The 23,808-nt window shown below is 39.9% G+C and overlaps 1 pseudogene; it reads right to left on the reverse strand.

Moving 5' to 3' along the window:
• Positions 1 to 953: 953 nt before the first annotated feature.
• On the reverse strand, positions 954 to 1,335 carry LOC101617401 (annotated as a pseudogene).
• Positions 1,336 to 23,808: the final 22,473 nt, after the last annotated feature.

Raw genomic sequence — 23,808 nt, forward strand, 5'->3', positions numbered from 1 at the left:
CCTACTTCACATTTTTGTGGTAAGAACAATTAAAATCTCTCATCAATTTTCAATTTACAATACCCTTGTGCTAGTGTGCTCAGGATGAAATCCAGGGCTCTGAGCACATTAGGCAGGTACTCTACATCACATTTTTATTAACTAAAATTTCCATGTTGTACAACAGAGCCATGGAGTTTATCTTTACTACCTAGCTGAAATGTGCCTTCCACTTTTAAGACCAGTGACATTTTTGAGACAGTGTCTCACTGTGCAGACTAAGTTGGTCTCAAAGTCATGACCTTCCTGCCTCAGCCTCCCATGCACTGGGATCAGGTAGCACCATTCCCTGTCTTCCTCGCAGATCTTATGATTGGTAGCATTATCATGGTTCATCCATGAACCCAAACCACTTCTGTCCTTTTCACACCTCTCTCCCTGTTTTGAACCTAGAAAGCTTTCAATGTTTGGTGAGTTGTTTTTCTTAATTGTTTTTTGTTTATTTTTATTTATTTGAGAGCAACAGAGAAAGAGTGAGAGAGAGAGAGAGAGAATGGGCGCGCCAGGGCTTCCAACCACTGCAAACGAACTCCAGACAACTGCGCCCCCTTGTGCATCTGGCTAATGTGGGTCCTGGGGAATCAAGCCTCGAACCGGGGTCCTTAGGCTTCACAGGCCAGCACTTAACCGCTAAGCCATCTCTCCAGCCCTTAGTGAGTTATTTAAAAAATAAGTAAATGGGGCTGGAGAGATGGCTTAGCGGTTAAAGTGCTTGCCTGTGAAACCTAAGAATACAGGTTCAATTCTCGAGTACTCACATAGGCCAGATGCACAAGGTGGCAAATATATCTAGAGTTTATATCTAGAGTTTGTTTGCCTGGACTGGAAGCCCTGGTGCTTTCATTCTCTATCTGCTTCTTCCTCCTTTCTCTCATATATATATATATATATATCTCCACCCAGCATCCTATCCTTGTTTTAATGTGTCTTGCTGGCAGCCGCCACCTGTCCAGGGATTCTGTGTGGGTGTCTCAGCTTGCGGCCCCCATCTTGATCTTTTTCCACGATTTTCAGCCTTTCTAGAACTTGGAGGACCCGACGGGCCACACTCTTGGGGCCTCCACCGAAGTGCCTGGGCATAACTCCGCTCCTCTGCCGCCTGGGTAGATCTGGGTCGTGGAGCCGACCCAGCGCCCACGCGGAGGTTCTCAGCGTGGGGAGCAAGCTCTTTATGTCTGGCCAGCTTGACTGTGTCTCCCATTCGGGAATTTTCAGCTTCCCAGACTTCTTGAGGAAGGCTGCCAGAGCGCTGACGAGCTCCTGCTGGTTTATGTCTTTTACGTTTACTCCAGGCATGGTACGGCCTCTGCACTGCCAGCCAGAGAAAAGGATAAATAATTTAAAAGTAATAATAATAATTAGCTGGGCACGGTGGCACACACCTTTAATCCCAGTACTCAGGAGGCAGAGGTAGTAGGATCACCGTGAGTCCAAGGCCACCCTGAGAGTGTACAGTGAATTCCATGTCAGCCTGGACTAGAACTAGACCCTACCTTAAAACCCCCAAATCAATTCATCAATAAATAAAGAATAAGTAAATGAGTAATTCAATAAACTGCAAGGATATTACCAGCATTCATTAACAGATGAGACACAAATAAGGTAGGCAGAAGGTATAATCATCAATCTCTGAGATATTTATTACTCGTTTCTCTGAAGCAGTAAGTATGTTCCCAGTAAATATTGTTGGTTCATTCAATTTGTATTTTCAGAATCTAAAAGCCATAAGCTCTTAATGGTTTCTTAAAATACTATTGACATTTATTCAAGCGTTTATCCATCACACACATCATCTCTTCCTAGGAACAAGGGGTCATAATGGAATCCCAGTGCTCCTTTCTGTTATCCAGCTTGCATCTCATATGTATGGCTAGTGTCTTTAAGCATTCTGCGAGGATAATTAGTGAGCTTGACGATGCCATCAGCACTCTTGGTGCATGTTGCATGGCCCTTTGATGTTAAATCTGAGGATCCATGTGCAGAAAAATAAAACTAAAACCACATATTTCGTCAGTTACAAAAGTCAACTGTAAGGATTAATGTCTTAAATGTAAGACCCAAAACAATAAAACTAGTAGAAGAAAACATGAAAGAAATAAGGATGTTGGAATAGGGAAAGATTTCTTAAGCAAGACTCCCAAATCACAGAAAACAACAAGAAAAAAATATTAATATAAAATTATGTAGATAATCATGAGTTAAGAGACAAACCTAAAGAATGGGAAAGAAAATTGGGAAAATATTTACCTGACATGGGGTTAGTTCCTAGAAATCAGAAAACTTGATAGCAATAAAAATACACAAGTAACCTAGTTGTTTGTTTGTTTTTTTTTTTTTTTTTTTTTTTAGTGGGCAATTGATATTTCTCAAAACAAGACATACAAATGGCCACAGGTATATGAACAAAAGTTCAGTATCACTAATCTTTGGGTAAATGCAAACCACAGTGAGATACCATCTTACTCTAACAAAGATAGAAAATGTCAAATAGACAGAAAAAAAAAAAGAGTTAGAATGCAGCTCAGTGGTAGAGTGTTGGCTTTATGTGATCTAGGTTGGATCCTCAGCACCAGAAAGGACAAAAGAAAGAGATTAAAGGTAACTAATGGTGGTGACATGGTAAGAAGGGAACCTGGTACATGACTCCTTCACATATAAATGTGGACAGCCACTATGGAAAACAACATGGATCTTTCTCAAAGAATCAAACTACAATTAACCCATGATCCAACAACCCCAGTCCTGGGTATACATACATGGAAGGGAAATAAAGTATGTCAAAGAGACACATGCATCTGCACGTTCACTGCATCATTATTCACACCAGCTAAGAAATGAAAATAAGTGCCCATCAACTGACGAATGGATCGAGAAAATCTGGTGTATATGTACAACAGAATGTTGGGGCTGGAGTGATGGCTTTGTGGATAAGGCACTTGCCTAGGAAATCTAAGGACCCAGGTTCAATTTCCCCAGTATCCACATAAGCCAGATGCATAAGGTGGTGTGTTGCAATCAGGTTCACACTGCTGGTAGATGTCACCCAACCAAAAGCAGCTTATGGGGAATAAAAGAGGTTTATTTTGGCTGACAGGCTTGAGGGGGAAGCTCCATAATGGCAGGGAAAAACAATGGCATGAGCAGAAGGTGGACGTCATCCCCAGGCCAACATCAGGTGGACAATAGCAACAGGAAAGTGTGTCAAACACTGGCAAGTGGACACTGGCTATAATACCAACTCTCCTGCCCCCAACAATAACACTGCCTATAGGAGACATTAATTTCCAAATCTCCATCAGCCGGAAACCTAGCATTCAGAACACCTAAATTTATAGGGAACACCTGAATCAAACCACCACATTTGGCCCCTGGCCCCCATAAACTGATGACCATGAAGAATGTAAAATGCAGTACATTCATCCAACTTTAAAAGTCCCCATAGTTTTTATCAATTCCAATGATATTCATGTATCCCCATAGTCTAAGATCCACAATATCAAAAAATAACCTCAAAAACCCATAATGGCACAGAATAAACATCCACACTGCAAAAGATGGCATTGGGCATAGTAAAGAAATACACAAGCAATACATGATTTAAACAGGGCAAACACCATACTCTGTAGCCCAACAATTTTAGCCAGTGACAAGTCTCCAAGTCCTATAATTCTAACTAGCAACAAGTCTCTGGAGTTCCAATTCCGCCCCTCAAGCTAGGCTATTCACAGTCCTGGAAAACTTCATCTGGGCTGGGAGCTCTCCTTGGCAGCCAGCCTGTGGCCCCAGCATCTTCACTGGGTCTCTATTGCAATCCACAGTTCATCCTCATGGCCTCATGGGGTCTCCATGCAGGCATCCAGCAAACCTGCTTCACACTGCCCATGGCCATTTCCAAAACAAAAGATTGTGTTGCAAACTCAATGACCATCTATTCTCTGCATTTCTTATACTCCACAATAATACCAGGTAGCATGCCAATTTGTTAATGCAGGAGGTGGGGGATAAGGTAGACTTTGAAGAACAGGACACTTCTTGAGCACTCAGGCCCCTTCAAAAGAGTCTATATTCTTCCTTTTGCCCCAATGCAGGTGAGCTGGCCCAATCTCAAAGTTTGTAATCTCTCAATTGCAGCTGAACAGGCAACAGTTTACCCAAAGAATTTTCTCTCTATGCCATATCCCTCTGCTCACACCAGTTCATTTCTATGCAAAGCAACCCTGCACAACTTTTCAGGACACAGGCATAGCAGCAAGCTTCTCACAGAAACTGCTAGCCCAGTCCAAGCAAAGCTCCTTCTCACCCTTATAGACTAAACCTCACAGTCCATAGTTCCTACTGCATTCAAGCCTTTCAACTCTGACCAGAATAGTCCATCAAGCTGTACTTACAGCACTGCAAGACATCTCTTAGGCCGAGGTTTCAAGTCCTTCCACATTCCTCTTGAAAATCAGCTCCAAAAGGCCAAAGCCACACAGTCAGGTATGTAGCAGCAACCCCACTCCTTGGTTGTACTTTACTTTTGCAGTCAGGTTCACATTGCTGGTAGAAATCACCCAACCAAGAGCAGCTTGTGGGAAAAAAAAAGGTTTATTTTGGCTTACAGGCTTGGGGAGGAAGCTCCATGATGACAGGGAAAATGATGGCATGAGTAGAGGTGAACATTACCCCCTGGCCCACATAAGGTGGACAATAGGAACAGGAGAGTGTTCCAAACACTTCCTCCAGGAGGCACTAATTCCCAACTCTCCATCAGCTGGGAACCTAGCATTCAGATCACCTAAGTTTATGGGGAACACCTGAATCAAACCACCACATGGTGCATGTGTCTGGAGTTTGTCAGCAGTGGCTGGAGGCACACCCATTCTCTCTCTCAGTAAATAATAAATTAAGTGGTTAGAAGAGTATATCAAAAAGAATTAAATCCTGCTATTTGAAACAGCACAGATGGAATTAGCAATCATTGCATTCAGCAAAATAAGGCACGAAAAGACAAACACCACATTATCTCACTTATATGTGGAATCTAAAATGTTAATTTCATATAAGATAAGAGTAGAATGATTATTACCAGAGAAGAGTGGGATGGAGAGCAGTTGATGGATGAGTATTAATCCATAGTTAGGTGAGACTAAGATGTGTAGAATGCTGTTCCACAACAGGATGGACATAGACAGTGATTGCACACTCTCTGTCTGGAAAAGCCAGAAGAAAGGATTTTGAATGTTTTCACCATAAAGGAATTACAAATATATGAAGAGAATTCCATCTGATTACTCTAACTCTACAATATATACCTGCATCAAAATTTCACATGGTGCTCCATTTATATGTACAATATTGTGGAGTTTGTGTGTGTGTATGTACGCATACTATGTGTAGTGTGATTGTGTGTGGTATATGCACATGTGTGAGCTGGTAAGTGTGCCCCTTGAGTACACAATAAGAGCTTTCCCTTTTCTATCGTTCATCTGCTTATTTCCCTTCAGACTAAGTCTCTCTCTGTTTTTCTGTCTCTCCCCCCTCCTTCTCTCTCTTCTCTCTCTCTCTGTTTTTCTGTCTCTCCCTCCCTCCTTCTCTCTCTTCTCTCTCTCTCTCTGTTTTTCTGTCTCTCCCTCCCTCCTTCTCTCTCTTCTCTCTCTCTCTCTCTCTGTTTTTCTGTCTCTCCCTCCCTCCTTCTCTCTCTTCTCTCTCTCTCTCTCTGTTTTTCTGTCTCTCCCCCCCTCCTTCTCTCTCTTCTCTCTCTCTCTCTCTGTTTTTCTGTCTCTCCCCCCCTCCTTCTCTCTCTCTCTCTCTGTTTTTTCTGTCTCTCCCCCCTCCTTCTCTCTCTTCTCTCTCTCTCTCTCTCTCTCTCTCTGTTTTTCTGTCTCTCCCTCCCTCCTTCTCTCTCTTCTCTCTCTCTCTCTGTTTTTCTGTCTCTCCCTCCCTCCTTCTCTCTCTTCTCTCTCTCTCTCTCTCTCTCTCTCTCTGTTTTTCTGTCTCTCCCTCCCTCCTTCTCTCTCTTCTCTTGCCCCTCCACACCACAACCATCACAACCGTCTTCTGGGGTCTGACATTCAGCATGAACATTTACTCTGTGTCACTTCCCTATTTTACCTTGTTCCTATGTAAACCAAAAGAAAGTCAGTGGAAATTTAAAGAAAATTTCTAGATGACTATCCATAGTAGATATTTTTAATGAATCAAGAAAATTGAAGCATTCCACTTATATACATGAATTGCTAACTTTAACTCTATTGTGCCTTTTCCCTCCTGCCTTCCTATCCCTAGCTTCAAAGAATCAACCTTTGTTCAACGAAGTCATTTTCCTTCATATTCCCATAACCTAACTGTAAAGTGGACACCATTCTGCTGTTAAATAAATTTTGTGTTTATCCATAAACCACTGAGGAGCTATGCCTACTTCTTTTGACCCCCCGTCTTACAAACCTCAGCTACCAACTAAGCATAGGCCCCACACCACTGCATCTTGCCTAGTCAGCAAATGTTACAGCCACACACAGAAACGAAGTGGCCAGCTACTTAAAATCAGTCTCAAACTTTTCATTTTTCTGCCATGCTATTCCAAACTCTTTAGAACTTCTTGCAGAGCAGAGAGAAAATATAGTAAATTAAGATGTCAGAAATAATATCTTACATATACTACAACATCCATGGATCCCACACTACCCAAAACCCATATCTTGCATGTCCTGACAATGGCTTCCCATCATATAATAAAGCACAAGTGAGAACAAATGACAAGAACTTAACAAAGGTAAGGGCTGCATCTTCATCACACACTTTGGTGGGGACACCAATCACTTGTACTCACTGTGATACAGTGGGTACTTAACGCTCTGATAGAATAAAATAATGAATTAATGAGAGCAACTGCAAGGGTACATCAAATACAGCTGGTGCCTCAATGGTGATGTATCCTCTTAGGGGACATTTCTTTTAGATAAATTTGAGATAAAATACAAATGCCACTGATTCATCTCAGCTGTAACTCAGACACATCTGGCCCTCATCACTCACCTATCAAAATTCCTGCCAGATTCTATTACTCTTTAACATTTCAAACTTTTTTTCGTTATTAAAAAAGTTGTTACATTTCTGATTAAAATCCTCCTCTGAGTTGTAATCAAGAAATTAAGGTGCAAAGCTGAAAGTTATTTTTCAGCACACATAGGAATACTTAGGTGAATCCAAACTGGACTTTCAATATGCTGACACACAGCCCCAGTTATGATCTGACCATTACCAAGGACTCTCCCAAGTGAGCCTACACCCAGAGTATAGTATCAGTCATTCCCCTACCAGGCAAGTCACAAACAAGTCTAAGTGACGTTTTTAACCTGAGCTGCATACTGGGTAGAAATTTAAAAATTGATTCATTTTGTTAAAATCCATTAAAATTGCTTTGTAATATCAGAAAAAGAATATAAGAAAAACAAAAAGGCTGCCTTTTGCAGAGATCTATACCAACACATTTTAATGAGTCTAGTATTGGTTTGAGAATTTGTTCAGATCTTTTAAAATTAAAAAAATAACATGAAAAGTTAAAAGAAAATTTGCTCAATACCACACGAAACAAAATATTTCTTCAACATAGAATTCGCCACACCAGGATTTTTTTAAATTAATTGAATACATGTGATTGTAGTAGATTTTAATGAAAGCAATTATATTCAGAATAACATTCTTCAACTTTTGAATCATAAAATGTTTGCTAAACATCCCACTTAATATTTCCATGAAAAATTTTCCTATTCATTTCTTAACCAGTGTTATGAAGAAATTTATTAAATAAGATTAATTTCAAGTGCTAAATAATTCACACAAAAGAGGGAAAATATTTTAGTATGTTTTATATGGCTCAATATATAATACACTTAAATCTCAAATTCTAATTATCTTATTAATATTATTAAATAAACTTGGGCTGACAACATAGATTCCCAAATAAGGATTCTATCACTCCAGGGCATAATCGTATTTGTACTCGGATGTTTGCCTAAGACTTCTTATCTATAGTAACTGATACTTATTTAAAAAAAAATTTGTTCATTTTTTATTTATTTATTTGAGAGTGACAGAAAGAGAGAAAGAAAGAGAGAGAATGGGCGCACCAGGGCCTCCAGCCACTGCAAACGAGCTCCAGATGCATGCACCCCTTTGTGCATCTGGCTAATGTGGGTTCTGGGGAACCGAGCCTCGAACCAGGGTCCTTAGGCTTCACAGGCAAGTGCTCAACCGCTAAGCCATCTCTCCAGCGTGTAACTGATACTTTTAAGAAATGGACACAGGGGCTGGAGAGATGGTTCATCAGTTACAGGCTCTTGCTTGCAAAGCAACCCTGATGGCCTGGATTTGATTCTCCAATACCTACATAAGGCCAGATGCATGAGATGGCACATGTATCTGGAGCTCCTTTGCAGTAGCATGAGGCTCTGTGTACCTGTGTACCCATTCTCTCTCTCTCTCTCTTTCTCTCTCTCTCTCCTCTCTCTCTCTCTCTCTCTCTCTCCCTCTTTCCCTCTTTGCCTCATTCCATCCCTCCCTCATTCTCTCTGACATTTTTATCTCAAATCAATAAATACGATTTTGAAAAATGGACACATCCATTAAGTATGAGGTATTTGAGTTTCATATAATAAATATATATGTGAGTGCTATCTTCACAATACATTTTAGCAATGAAAGGACAGTATTTTTATGCAGTTTAAGTTACTTATTAATTTGGATGAATTGTCTCCCACCCCCAAAGAATGGGGGGTCCTTGTTGTTTGGAAAACAAGAAAAGGCTGAGGCTACAGTTGAGCTCATTTGCAGTGAGAGTATAGCAGAGCTTTAGAGGTCTAGAGCCAGAGGTCCATCTGTGGAAATACATAGGTATAGTAAAAGTTACCAACCCAGCATGTAGGTGTAGATGTGATAGCTGTCACTGCCAAAGTTATAGTGAACATATCTGAAGTAGATAGAACTGCTGAGAAGTTAAAGTGGAAAAGAGATTGGACTGGGGAGTTAGCTCAGTGGAAAACACCTTGCTTAGCAAGTACAAGGCCCTAGCTTCTTTCCTCGCTACAAGAAAGAAAGAAAGAAAGAAAGAAAGAAAGAAAGAAAGAAAGAAAGAAAGAAAGAAAGAAAGGAAGGAAGGAAGGAAGGAAGGAAGGAAGGAAGGAAGGAAGGAAGGAAGGAAGGAAGGAAGGAAGGGAGAAAGGAAAGAAAGAGGGGAAGAAAGGAGAAGAGAAAACTAAAGACTAACCCTTGAGAGAGTCCAGTGAGGATTATGTTGAAGAGGAAGAGTTGGTGCCAGCCAGAAAAGACTGAGGATATTATGAATTCCAGGGGAAAAAAAAATCAGGTCAGATTTTTCAAAGAAGGCATTTCAATAGGATCATGTGTAGTTGAAGACCTCTAGAGGCTTTTAAAGGCCATTGGTTTTCACAAGAAATATGTCATGATGTCACCAGTAACCTATTTCAGGAGTCTACATTTCAGGAGGCTGAGTCAATTTCAAAATTTACAAACAGAACACATAATAAAAAAATGAGAGCACGTATAGACAAATTATTGGAAGAGTTTGTCATGAAAAGGAAGGAAATCTGTTCAGAGTTTAGTAAGTATATCAGGAATCAAAGAAAAAAAGTTGATTTGTTTAAGTGACTGCTAAGCATGACTAATGTCAGAAAAGAATCTAAAAGGAAAAGCTAAGGACTTCAAAGAGGGTGGATTACAGTGAAGTGTGGAAGCAATGTCTAAAATACCACAGCCAAGGATGCCCGCACAGCTGAGACAGGTTAACTGCTCAGAGTAGACGAGGTATAACTAACGTGTTGCAGACAGGTTCACATTGATGGTAGAAATCACCCAACCAAGAGCAGCTTGTAGGAAAAAGAGCTTTATTTTGGCTTACAGGTTCAAGGAGAAGCTCCACAATGGCAGGAGAAAACGATGGCATGAGCAGAGGGTGGACATCACCCCCTGGCCCACATGAGGTGGACAACAGCAACAGGAGAGTGTGCCAAACACTGGCATGGGGAAACTGGCTATGAAAACCATAAGCCAGTCCTCAACAATACACCACCTCCAGAAAGCATTAATTCTGAAATCTCCATCAGCTGGGAACCTAGCATTCAGTGCACCTAAATTTATAGGGGACACCTGAATCAGACCACCACATATGGTTAGCAGCTACTGAACAGTGATTATGTTCTGATGCCTCATGGACCTTGTCCCCTTTAATACTTACACAAATTTCACAAGGCATATAGTCTCACTCACACTTTAACTATGAAGAAATTGGAACTGAAAGAAATTAACGAAATTGCTCAGGACCCACACAGACCTGTCAGACTTGAAGCTCAACCACTGGAAGTTTGTGTTTCTTATAATTTTCCCAAGGTCAGGAGGTGGAATGCACTCAACTTTAAGGGACTGATAGAAATTGTGTCCTTAAAACTAATCAATACATTCATATAATTTAGACCATTGCACATTCTGCTACTTAAAAAAATGTAAGTAAGCCGGGCGTCGTGGTGCACACCTTCAATTCCAGTACTCAGAAGGCAGAGGTAGGAGGATCACCGTGAGTTCGAGGCCACCCTGAGACTTCATAGTGAATTCCAGGTCAGCCTGGACTAGAGACCAGCCCTTCCTCACAAAATCAAAAGAAAAATTTAAGTAGTGTTGCATAGATAATGTTCAGAGAATATTCTGAAAGTAGAAAGAGATGAATTCTTATTTTAACACATATTGACACACCAACCCCCTATGAGAAGGCTTCAGTCTGTAGTTGTAGGAACAAGGATATTTAGAACTTTGGGGGGGGGGGGGCTTGGACACCGAGATTAAGCTAGAAAATGTTATAAATGTATTTGTTTATTTATCACAAGCTGTTTAACTAGCCTTAATAAAGACTGAGCCAAATTTAAGCAGGGGGTTGGTGTGAGGTATATAATAATTGGTGTTATAGCTCAGTAACTGCAGTGTGAAATAGAAGTTGGGTCAGGGCAATCTCCTTGACTGTCCATGTACAGCTGGAGCTCAGGTTGAACCTTCCTTCTGAAAAGGGTCACCAACATAAATGATTCTAAATGTCTTTGGGTAATGGTATGTTTATAAAGTAACCCCTCCCCCAAACACATCCTTCAAAAGACACTGCAGAAAAACTTGACTTTACAGATCAGACAAACAAGGCCAAAGGTATTCAATAATCATCATGCATTTCTTTCGCTTGAAGCCTTCATCTGTGTTGTCTTGCCTTCATGTTCAAAGAGTCTAGGTGATTCCAGCCATGCTTTCCCAGCCTGGTACCACGGCAGACGCACACGAATGTTGCTGGAATCCACGAACCATCTTGTATGACTGCAGTACAGTGCGTCCACTCGTGATTTACAGCTTCCACCTTGGCAGGCCTTGCAAGCTGGAGCTGTTCACATGTCAGTGGGTGGTCCAGGGGGAGGGATGAGCTGAGGTTCAGAGTCTGGAGATGTGCGGGCAGAGGCCTTTAAGTAAAGAAAATGTGGTGATGTCGAACATGAAACAAACCAAGAAAGATGAGCTACAGACATCTCTGGATTAAGAGTATGCCATATTTTACAATTCATTTCCACCAGAAATTTTCCATTACTGAGGATAAATATGACAAGTGTTAATGAGATGGGAAGCATCCCCACCAAAGCAGAAAACATAGCAAACATATTTATCCTGATTCCAAAAACGTTGAGTTCAGTTGAAGATATTTTCCCCTGCCCTTGAGCTCTGTAAATACCTCATTCTGAGCTGGGGACATAGCTCAGTGGCAAAACACTTGCCCAGCATACAAGGGGCTCTGGATTCAAAATCCAGAACTGATAAACAAATCTTGATTAATCTACAAAAATAGACCATTCTGATAGTATAACATGGAGACCCCTGGTGTATAAGTCATGGTACATCAGAGAATCAGGACCAGTAGGATATTTAACCACCACTTTCTTAATACCATTGCTATTCTCAGAACATTCTCAATGTTATTTTTTACTTCAGCTTATTTGTATAACTAACACCTGAAGTAACATATTTACTACAGAGCCTTCTTTACACACCACCTCCAGACATTTCTCAGTGCTCATGACAAACATACTCTTACTTTGTCCTGAGTTGTTCCAATGCTAATGTCGAGAGTGGTTCTACTCCAATATGAATGTTAATAGTTGCTAAAACCAGCTGTCATTGGAGGGAATAATTTCCAGTGTACTATAGCACAGTAGGGAAATGACAGTTCATAAATCTATGTTTCAAAGAGCTAGCACAGAGGATCTAGAATGCTTTCAAACCCCCAAAATGATGTGTTTGAGGTGATGGGTGAGCCAACTACCCTAATCTGGTGACACTTTAAATCATGCATTGATCTCTCACCATATCCTTTAAACATGAGAAATCATTATGTATCACTTAACTAAATTATTTAATTTTTACGAATTCACCTCAAACAAAATGAGATGCTTCAACTTAGATAACTATATTTTAATATCTTAAACTAGAAAAGATGGTAAATACGAAATGTAAGCACCAAAGAAAGGAAGGTAGAAAAAAATTCTAGTCTGGAAAGTACAGGCTCAAAGTTGTCAAATTAATACATTTATAGCAAATAACACAGTGACCCATGAGACATAAGTTTTTGGCAGACAGTACCATTGGATAGATGACAAATTCCTCAGAAGATACTTTGTTCTTAATGTAAAGATTTTTTTAAAACTATCCAACAAATTTTAAATCATGTTAATCTTAATAAGGGGATAGTAATTACTAACAAAATTCTTATTCTACAGATTCAATTAAACGAAACACTGAGATCAATTAAGTTATTTATGCCTTGTGATGCTGTCACTGCTTTGAGAATTTCATGCAAGAAATTCATATGACTCCTGATATTTCAGTTACTAGAATACTGAAATCTCAGATGAAAGATAGTTTTTTTTTTTCTTGTGAATTTCCACAGGAAATCACGAAGTAGAGGAATTTTTCGTTAGATTGCTGTATCCCCTTCATTCAACAACTGTTTGTTAACTGCTGCCTTGTGCTAAGGGACACAAAACAGCCCTGAGCAGGTACAGCCCCTGCCCGAGGCAAGCTGCCACAGGAAGAGAAATTCTCAAACCTGGAGTACTCGCCTTCTCTCTGTCTCACTCTCTCTCCTCTCTCTCTCCCTCCCTTCTCTTCCTCCTGTCCCTTTCTGTTTCTCATTGTCCCTCTGTCTCTCTCTCCAGGTTGATACTATTGTATCAATTGACTAAGAAAATGAATTATTGAGTTAGGATGCCAGAGTTTATAATCTCATCCTACCAAGAAAAAAGGGTTTTTGTTAAGTCTTAAGTAGCTAATTAACATGCACATAAGCAAATAAGTAATTAAATAGTGGAAGGAATCGTAGCACACGCTCTTCCGTGTAGCAGAACCCTGGCCATAGTACTGTTGAGTCCTTACAGTAGCTGTCTAAGTGCTTTTGTTTTGTCACAATTTCATTGTTTTCTCCTTAAGAGGTGGTTTTATTATACTGTCAGGCAGCACACCTTAAACGATTTGTAAATCATTCCATTCAAACTTACTTTTTCCTCAATGTTGTGAACTGTTAGCCAGTTTCAGTTTCACTTTTCAAAATGATAGTATAAAACAGCAGAAGTGAAAGTATGAATCATAATGTAATCAGTTCATTGCATGCTGGCCATTTATAACTCAGAAAACCACGGGGTATTTCCAAACTGAGGTCATTCAAAGAAAGAATGCGACTGGTATGGAAGAACAAGAAAAATTACCTGGGCCATTTGGGGATTTAGATAACATGTGGGATATTCCCAGCTAATTGTTTTTTACTAAAAAAAAAAAAAAAAAAAAAAAAAAAAAAATCACAATGACCAATCTATGTTTCAAGTACTCACACTAGCAGTTATCTTAGAAATTAAAAACTGTACTTGGGGTTATACATTTTATATGAAATTCTTATTGGGCACTGTAATACATGAACCTTTTTCAACTTGGTTATATTTCCATCATATAATACTTGTTATGTCACCTCTCTCCTACCCTAATTCTCCTGAGGGCCCTTCTCAGTGATCAGTTACAGTTTTTGAAATTTTTATTTATTTACTTACTTATTCATAGTACAGAGAAAAAAAAAACGTATAGGTTCCTAGGGGTGCCTCTTGTTGCTGCAAGTGAACTCCAAATACATGTGCCACGTTGTGCATCTTGCTTTTCGTGGGTACTGGAGAATCGAACCCAGACAGGCAGGCTTTGTTAGCAAGAGTCCTTAGCTGCTGAGTCATCTCCCCAGCCCCCCCCCCCCCCGTTGTTCTTTGAATTCTAATGGCTGGCACAATGTATGCTGAGATTCTACTTTAGAAAGTTCAATACAAAGCCAAATGTGGTGGCGCACAACAAGTCCCAGCACTTGGGGAACTGAGGCAGGAGGATGGAAAGTGCAAGGCCAGTTTATGCTACCTACTGAGGCACTGTCTGAACAAGAGAAAGGGCTGAGAAACAGCTGTGTGTTAGAGCCCTTGCTACCAAGAGTAAGTCCCTGGGTTCATACATCAACACACATAACGGTGATGATGATACCACAATACAACTCAAAGGTTTCTTTTCTTTGAAAAGCTTCTATAAATTTCAGTTTTTATAAAATCCTAACTAATATATTTTTACTACTAAGAAAGAAATTATATAGGAAAAAAAACTACAATCTTTGCTTAACTTAGTTGGTTTTGTACTTTTGGAAAGGGGGAAATAAATTTTATTTTCTCCAACCAGACAATTAAGAACAGATATTTTGCTTCTTTCACAACATTGAAGCACTCTATAAACTTCAAAGGCTGTGGTCCACTGTGGAGATGATTCAGTGGGTTACATGTGCACTACATAAGTCTGAGACCCTATATTTGGAACCCCAGAGCCCACGCTGGAATGAGCATCTGTAACCCCAATGTTTGTGCAGCAAGATAGGAGGCTGGAGACAGGAAATTTCCTGAAAAGCTCTCAGGCCAACTAGCATTCTCCATGTCACAGCGAATAGCAAAGAAAACCTGTCTCAATGCAAGGGGAAAGGTATGTACTGACTGCAGAGGTTATCCTCTGACCACACATGCCATGGCACATGAGTGTCTATGTACACACACACACCATGGCTATGGTATATGTTTTATTATAGCATATGTCATATGGTATGTGTAAATAAATTAGTCCATATGACAAAAAAGAAAATTTCCCAGAAAATATTTATCTCTTGTTTGACATTTGCCTAAACAATGGTTTATCTGTTAGTTTTGTCGTATTTGCTATTTTGTTTGCTCTTCAGTTATTTGATCAGCTCTCTATATCCACTGTGAGGCCAGGCCAACTTCACCTCTTTTTAACCAGTGCATATCCTTGGTTCCCCCATTAGTCAATGTCCCTGACAGAAAATCCAAAGGTCTTTCCACTCAGTAGCGCTCCTCCTAACCTCCTCTTCCCACTGGTTTCTTTCGCTCACTCGTGGGCCCAGTGGTTAGGCCTGCTGTGAGCTGTCCGGTCAGCTGTCTGGATATCTCAGGTGACATGAGGAGGATGGCTGCCCCCATGGGACTGAGGAATCAATTTTAAATACAGGAAAGCTAAACTTCGCCTTCCATGGAGCAATCAGAAATTCACAGGTTTTGAGAACTTAAAAACTAAAAGCAACTCTTAAAACTTTAGAAATCCAGTCATGGTGGCACACACATATGACCCCAGCATTCAGGAAGGTGAGGCAAGAGAACAATACATGGTGAGACCTCCTCTCAAAAGTGAAGAGGGCTGGAGATACGGACCAGTAGTTAAAGCGTTCACCTGCACTGCCTAACAACCTGAGTTTGATTCCCTAGCACCCACATAAAGCCAGATGCACAAAAGGATGCATGCATCCAGAGTTTATTTTGTAATGGCCCGGCACACCCATTCCCTCAGTCTCTCTCTCTCTCTCTCTCTCTCTCTCTCTCTCTCTCTGTGTGTGTCTCTTTCTCTTTCTCTCTCTCTCTCTTTCTCTTTCTCTCTCTCTCTCTCTCTCTCTCTCTCTCTCGTGCATATCTCTCTCTAAAGAAAAAATTTTTAATGAAAGATGAAAAGAGGGGGAGGAGATTAGAACAGCCTAGACTAGAAAGTGAGGCCTTCTCTCAAAATTGAAAAAAGGGGAAAGAAGATTTAGAAGGAAATGTATGTGGGTGGGAACAGGAAATATAATATATGGGAAATCACAATCTTCTTAATTTTACTATGAATCTGAAACTTCTCTAAAAATAGACTTCATTAAGAAAAATAATAAAAGAAAAAGGCATTAAGTACAAACTAAATCATAAATGGGTCATATGCCATTAATTTATTTTTAATATTTTTGTTTATTTATTTGCCAGCAGAGAGAGACAGACAGAAAGAGAATTGGCATGGCATGAACTCCAGCCATTACACATGAACTCCAGACACATGTGCTACTTTATGCATCTAGGTTTAACTGTGGGTACTGAGGAAATCAAACTCTGGTCATGAGGTTTTACAGGCAAGCACCTTAACCAGTGAGCAATCTCTCCAGCCCAACATTAATTATTTTCAATGCCTATACACATTAGGCATCATAAACAAAGTTGAAAGGAAGCAACATACACAAAAATTATTGGCAATAGGTTTGAAAAACAATTACATTCTAATATATCTGTATATATATGCAGATATTTATGTATTTACATATTCTATAAACTAGAAAAACTAAAGCTCAATAGATAGATAGATATATATGAACTTTCATCTCACAGAAGAAAGCTCTATAGACACAATAAAGTTACAAGAAAGTAAAAAATATATAGCTTGTTAATACAAAACATGTAAATTAAAATGGGGTTTCTTTCATGTTTTCCAAACTGGGAATTTTTCAAAATCCCAACGATGACAAGCCACTGTAAGAATGTATGAGACATAATCTTTAAATTGATAATGTTAAGTACTAGTGGCTAATGAAAATTTTACTACAAGAAGCGAGGTATAACTTTGAGAAAAATATAATATATACCAGGTTACGAGAACAAATCCATGCACTTTAGATAGCACTCTGGCAGAATCCAGCATCAGTGTCATATAACCCCAGTAAGTCAATTTCAAAAGTGTAAATCTCAGAATGCCTCTTTACAGCACATATTTTTCTATTTTTCTTGTATAATATTTTTGTTGAAAACGTTCATACATGTACATAATGCATTTTGATCATAATCCCTTCCTTTTACCTTCTCCTCTTCTTTCTCCCCAACCTCCTTCTACTGAACCCTTTCTTCTTTGTAACTAGTCCCTCTTCTACTTTGATGTCCCCCCCCCACCATTCGTTATCAACTGTTGATGGACTCACTATTGTGTGCGTCATATGCAGCTAACGACATTTGCTATGAGGTCATGAATGCAAGGCCTACTTCATGTCCAGAAGACAGTGTTCCATGACACTCCTCTACATCTTCTTGCTTCCACGTTCTTTCTGCCCACTTTTCCTAGGTGTTCCATTCAGCTTTTGTAGTGATCCCAAACTTTTTTAAAAACACAGAATTCCTCGTCCTTTTCCCAAATTCCACAATATTAAACATCCATTTCCTCTTTGGGGGTCTTACCACTCCCTTCTCTCAGAAGTTGAGGCATGATTCTATGGACATGCACCCACTGACTTTCCCTTCTTCTCCTCCATTCACTCCTCTACCTCCGTGGAAATCTCTGCTTGGCTTAGAAAATTCACTACCCATCATGTCTGGTTCACAAATCCTCCATGTTCCTCTTTCTACCACCTAGCCTGACTTCTCCTTTAGGTTTATATTACTGGATATTAAAAGCCAAAATAAATATTAGTTACACTCTACCTGACAGAGAGAGATCAAGACATATATAATATATGGATAACTAAGCCGGGCGTGGTGGCGCATGCCTTTGATCCCAGTACTCGGGAGGCAGAGGTAAGAGGATCGCTGTAAGTTCGAGGCCACCCTGAGACTCTATAGTGAATTCCAGGTCAGCCTGGGCTAGAGTGAGACCCTACCTCAAAAAACCAAAAAACCAAAAAAAAAAAAAAAAAAAAAAAAAACAGCACCCGACCGTAGTCCTAGGAAATCACTGGACCGTGACCCCCACACACAAATTGATACCTAGTACTAGTGGTTGACTAAAGAAGGCTGGACATCTGTCACATTTCATGACTCATCTAAGATTTCTACTCATCTCAAGAGTAACTTCACCCTTATCCATCCACAGCCCTTTATTCTCTTTATCCTTCCTAACCTAAGAGTTAGAATTGGTCACAAGAGAGGGCTGAACATCTCCTGAGTCAGGAAATGATGGCCAATTCTTACATGCTAGGATACCATTTCCCTGAGCTGGAAAGAATTTGTCTGTTCCAGCCATCTTCTCTTCCTCAGTCAACATCTTCTTCCACATCTCTGTGCTCAAAGTAGCCCCAACCTGCCATTTGAGAAGACATAATGAGTCCTGTTGCCATTCTGCTACAGAGCCATCAACAGGGGATGCCCTTTCCTGATCTTAACCTCTGAGTCTCCCTTTTTTACATACAATAAATTAACCATTTCCTGGCAATGACTCAGCAGTGCAGTCCCCAAGTCCAGGGGGATGTACAGTGAGAAAGGAGGAGGACACAGAAGCTCCTACCCAGGAGGCCACTTCCTGGCCATGGAAAGCCAATCCAAGCTGACACCAGCATGCTGTCTCCATGTCTCAAGCTTAGTGTCCTAGGTGACAGGCCATTCCAGACACAGCATCCACTATGACCATCACCTACTATGTTAAATTAAAGACACCTGACTTAGGCCTGAGTACTGGTGAAGCTCCCAGTTTAACAAGAGTCAGGCAGAGAAGTGTTTGGGGGGCAGGGATAGATAAGTTCTCTCACTCCCACTCTGCTGGTGGGCCAGCCTGGGCTAACTGATGCATCAGTGGATACTAAATGTTCACTGTAGCCCATGAGATTCCTCATAGATGCCCTCACACCCACCTGTCAGCACAGGGATCAAGGGAAGGAGAGGGAGGGAGAGGGTAGGGGAGGGGAGGGCAGGGCAGGGCAGGGAAAAGCCAGGCTCGGTGGCTCATGCCTGCAACTGAAGTACTTGGCAGGCAAGGTAGAAGTATCCTTGTGAGTCCAAGGCCAACCTGGACTGGAGTGAGCCCCTACCTGAAATAATATAAATAAATGAAAAGAAAAAGAAAATAAAGTTAGAAATTCTCCCATCTCTCATAGATAAAAATTGTGAGAAATTGAACAGGGTCCTGACCCTATTTTCTCTTTAGTCAATCACATAACCTGTTTGGGGGAGGGGTGCGGGGGCTGATGTTTTTATCACATTAATACTGCATTTTCTTTTTGTTGTTGTTTTTTAAATGGCTTATTTATTTATGAGCACAGGGGTAGAGAGAGAGAGAGAGATTGTATGTGCATATGGGCCTCTTGGTTCTAGAAACAAGCTGCAAATGCATGCACCACTTGTGCATCTGTCCTTACATAAGTGCTGGGGAATCAAATCCAGACCAAATGACTTTAATCACTGAACCATCACCCCAGCTCCTAATTTCATTTTTTCATTTCATTTTATACTGTAAGTATTCATTTCATTTGTGATATTTATGTGCATAAACCTATAATGAAATATTTGTCAATCTTTTAAGGAATTCAATCATTTTTCATTGTATGTATCTGCATGCACATTAAGATTTATCCCATTGCCTACAGATGGATGTTCAAGTTGCTTAGAACTTGTTGACACTCCAAGCAATGCTACAAATTGTGCATGTCTTTAATCCCAGCATTCAGGAGGCAGAGGTAGGAGGATGGTTGTGAGTTGGAGGCCTCTCTGAGACTGCAGAGTGAATTCCAGGTCAGCCTGGGCTATAGCAAGACCCTATCTCAAAAAAAAAAAAAAAAAACAGAATTTAAATACTGGAATTAATTTCTAATAGTTTTAATTTTCATAGTTATTGCCAATTTTCCTTGCTAAACAAATTTAGGGATTCATACTCCTATTACCATAATATTAGAATGTTCACATTCTGGATTTAAAACACTTATCAAGCAGTCAGGTAAAAATCTGTCATCATTGTTACAATTCAGTATGGGGGTAAAGTGGGAACAAGAAAAATACCAAGAACCTGAAATATTGAGCCACGCACATTGGTATTTCTTTCCTACCAGTCTACTTTGAGACTTACATTCCCCCATACAGAGGCCTGAGAAAGTTGAAAATATCTCATGTTTTCCTTGTAAGTGTTTGCTTTCAGTGCAACGGGATTATGTCAACTGTTATTAGAAGGAAAAGGCCACCAACCCACTGGAACAAAAAGGAAAAGGTGTGTCTGCAGGCTAAAATAAATAAAAGAGCAAGCTCACATAGAAATAGTTTTAAAACCTAACAGTCACAGTGTAATTGAGGAAACTGAAAAGACAAAGCCAGGCTCAGTGATTATAAACTCAGGGGGGAGGTCTTCTGAGCATTTATTCTCCAGTTTTAGGAAGCTAACCACAGTCCACCCTTGAAGAGATCTAAGAGTTCACTGATCTTATAGAGGGTGTCAAAGTATGCTGGCCACGGCCTTACCGCTGGTCCCATTTGACAGCCACTATTTCTGAACCTAGTAGTCAAGCATAAGTTTCACCACATGCCAGTGCATAGACATGCCAAATTCCACTGTATACCAAAACAAGCAAAAAGAAATTGGTGCAAGTGTAACAACTTTAACCCTTCCTTAATTTTAATTCAAAGCCTACTAAGGAACATTTTTCATGAAAGGCCAGTGACCATATTTCAGTTAAAGTAATAGCTATGCTGATACATGAGGAGCAATAAATCAACTCAGAGGTTGTGAAAACCATGCACACACTCTACATCATAATGATCATATGTCCAGGGAGAGAAAACATAAGCTAAGGGGCCACACCATCTTTGCCACACTGACTGAAGTTGTCAGAAACTCATGTGCAAAGACTGTATGGCAGCTCAGTAATGAAGCGATTCTGTATAAAACATCACATAGTTTATTTTTGGCTAGCTGGACAGTCCTTAAAATGCTGGTGCTCAGAGTAGAAAATAATGGATGAATACATTTTAAAAATTCAAGACAAATTAATGGAATTAGCATAGGAAATCAGTCTCCATCAAATACCATGTGCCTATAACTATCCACTTTTCACATAGTATTGTGATGTTTAGGGCTATACATGTTAATCTTGAACACTGGGTTCTACATCAGTTACTTTCTCATTGCTAGGATAAAATACCTAAGTGGGAGCAGCTTAAGGAAGGAAAGGGTTAATTTTTGGCTTATAGTTTCAATGGAAGACCATTGTAGTCAGGAAAGCACGGCAGGAACAGGCCACATGTATCAAGTGTTCACATGAGCAGGGAAGAAGTGGAGAAGACAAACTAGATACAGGTCTTGACTGTAACACCTTGTGGTGGTTTAGTTACAAAAAAATGCCTCCATAGCTTCATGTGTTTGTGATGAAGCCTATTCCCAGCTTGTCAAGCCTTTGGGAGATAGAAATTTGCTGGAGTAGTTGTACCCTTGAGGACACTCCTAGAGGTTTAATAGTCAAATTCTATTGGGTGTGCAGATGTCTTCCTCATTCTTGATTCTACATCCTAGTTGAAATCACAAGATGTGAGATCCAGCCTCTGCTTTTCCATGCTTTGCCTGTCATGATGAAACTCACCCACAAGACCATAAAGTGAAATAGACCCTTTCCTTCTATATGCTACTTTTCATACAGTGTTTTGTCCCAGCAATGAGAAGGTAACTGCAACACATCTCATGACCTGTTCACAGTGACACACCTTCTCCATCAAGGTTCCTCTTACTAAAGGTTCTACAACCTTCCCAAACAGTGACAACAGCTGGGGATTAGGTATTCAATCGCATGAGTGGCAAGGGGCATTTTACATTCAAACCCCCACAGGCTATGAGTTTAAAGGCAGAACACACTTTTATTCATCTTTACAAATAACCAAAAGCTAATGGAAGGTACAGAGTACAGGGTTCTGCAACTATCATTTGCAGAAATTGAAACAATGTGCACAGTACTAAATCTCTGGAAACTTTATAGATTTATCTGTTGATATATCAGTCTTATGAACTGAGTGGTGTTCCCCTAAAAACTCCTAGGTTGAAGTCCTAAGCTCCAATGTGGCTCTATCTGCAGATAGGGTTTTCAAAAGATAATTATGTGAGGTCATAAGGGCGGATACTTACCTATAACACACAAGAATACAGAGGCCACATGGCCTGTGGGGAGAAGATGGCTATCTTCATGCAAGGAAGCAGGTCCTTGTCAGAAAACAAATGAACCAGACCTTCATCTTGGCCTTCCCAGGCTCCAAACTGTGAAAAAGTACATTTCTGTTATTTAAGCCACCCAGTCTCTGCTATCTTCTTATTGCTGTTTGAACAGACAAATACAATCAAATAATCTAAATATTCTGATGCTTGTTCTCATGGTAATGAGCAAGATCAAAAGACAATGATGGTGACCCAAGGATGAAATCTAGCCATGTTCACTATGTATGCATTGAAGAGCAATCCAAAGCCCTGAGAATAGCATGTAACAAACTAGGGAAGACAGAAATAAATAAATATCAATATTTATTTATCAAACTGTATTTACCAACAAGAATTTTATTTTCATCATTTTACTTAAAACATATGTCCAAGCGTATCTTCCCCACCATGTAGTACTGTACCATGTAGGAAACTTTGTAACTAGAAAATGACTATTGTAGTTAGTGAACAATAAATGAATAGAGGCTTAGAAAATGCACTGTAATCATTATAGGGACAGAAAATAAATATGAGTTATTTTAAAAGCATATGGGTACTGATGACGGGTGTATTTACATTCACTGGTAAAGGGAGAAAAGTATTCAATAGTGTTTCTTAGCAGAGAAGTTGAACATATTTCTAAATTACTGTGAAATTGAAAGGGAGTAATTGGAAATGCAAGGAAGATCAGAGTTTGGATTTAAAGGCATAAATGAATTTTTTACTTTTAAGGAATATATCCTTCTCCAATGGAGAAATTAATAGGAAGTAGTGCTGTATGGTAGTAAATGAAAGATTTGAAGATGCTTCTTCAGTACCTAAATATCAGATGTGTAACTTAATGTAACAATTCGGGGACAACCTTTTTTAAAGGAAAAATTTGAATATGAGTTCTCTATTCAAAAGAACACAAGTAGCAAGGTAGCTCTTGCACCAGTCCTAGAACTAAGTGTCCAGACAAGGACACTGAACTTCCGGGTAGACTTTGTTATTCTGCTTGCATCTCATCCCCAGCACATGCTAAAGAAGACACAATATAAAAACACAACGCAAACACAGAAATGTTAAATCTGTATTATCTATGGAACTGGGCCTATTTATACTTCCATCCCATACCATGATGCCAAATAATCAATAAACCTTAATTTCATTATCATAGCAAAATTGTATACATAGGTTCTATTCTCACAGATATACAAACATCAAAAGTTGGCATCAAGAGTAAAGAGAGAAAATTTCATTTCCCTGAGAGAAATGTTTCATAATTTGGGACCCATTTCTTTTTCTTTCTTTCTTTTTTCTTTTTTTGGGGGGGCGGTTTTCAAGGTAGGGTCTCACTCTGGCCTAGGCTGACCTGTAATTCACTATGTAGTCTCAGGGTGGCCTCAAACTCATGGTGATCCTCCTACCCCTGCCTCCCAAGTACTGGGACTAAAGGCATGCACCACCATG

Source organism: Jaculus jaculus, chromosome 5, assembly GCF_020740685.1.
Source record: "Jaculus jaculus isolate mJacJac1 chromosome 5, mJacJac1.mat.Y.cur, whole genome shotgun sequence".
NCBI lineage: Eukaryota > Metazoa > Chordata > Mammalia > Rodentia > Dipodidae > Jaculus > Jaculus jaculus.